Genomic DNA, 960 nt, shown 5'->3' with positions numbered 1-960 from the left:
TCCTATTCCAGACTGGCAATAATTCTTAAAATGTTCCTCTTCAAGTTATCCAGCATGAATCTTAGATTCTCTTTGGATTTTTTTAATGCTTTTTTCTCAGCTTGCTCTTCTATCTTAGTAGTATTGAGAGATTTGTCTTCCAGCTCGCTAGTTCTGGCTTCCATCCCTTCAATTCTGCTCCTTTCCCCGTTCAGTGTATTGTCCACTTCTGATATTTTATTATTAATCAACTGGACCTCTTTTCACAGGTTTTGAATTGTTTCCAATGTTTTATCAATCTTGTCTGATTGCTCTTGTAGTACTTTCCTGACGTCTTCATGTTTCCTCCTCCCCTTTTCTGAGCATTTGAATTTGTGTCCATATCATTCTTCTGAATTCCTTTTCAGGCAAATCCAAACCTGATCTTCCTCTTCTGGAGAGCCTTTGTCTGTCTCCAGTGCATTTGTCACAGTTACTCTTTTCCATTTTGGAAATGTTTTGAAATAGTTTGTTATGTTTAAGATTTTTGTTTGTCATTTTCAGTAGTTATGTGGTTTTTTTTATTGCTTAAATTGATGGTTGTTGTTGTGTTATTAAGCTTACTGGGTGTCTCCTGGTGGATATGATCAGGAGATAGGCTTCCCTTTTCACATGTAATGGTTAGCAGCTGTTATTGGCTTTTGTCTCAATAGTGGAATATTATGTGGTATGTTTGTAGCTTGGCTATATGGCCATGATTGCTATCTCTTCTTGGGTAATGTAGGGAGAAAAGCTCCCACCTCCAGGAAAAATGTGTGATCTAAAGGACCAAAAGCAGAAGCAATATAAAAGCAAAGACAAGAACCTCTGCTTTGAAACATAAATAAAACTGTGACTGACTGTCCAGTCGCCTTGCTACTCAGCCAATGTGTGTGCACCATAGAAGCCTCCAGTAGTGGGTGGGGGTGTCCTCTTGCTCAGGTACCTCCTCTAGTCATCACA

Source organism: Chrysochloris asiatica, unplaced genomic scaffold (genome assembly GCF_000296735.1).
Source record: "Chrysochloris asiatica unplaced genomic scaffold, ChrAsi1.0 scaffold00191, whole genome shotgun sequence".
Lineage (NCBI taxonomy): Eukaryota > Metazoa > Chordata > Mammalia > Afrosoricida > Chrysochloridae > Chrysochloris > Chrysochloris asiatica.
Note: the sequence above shows the minus strand (reverse complement) of the source record.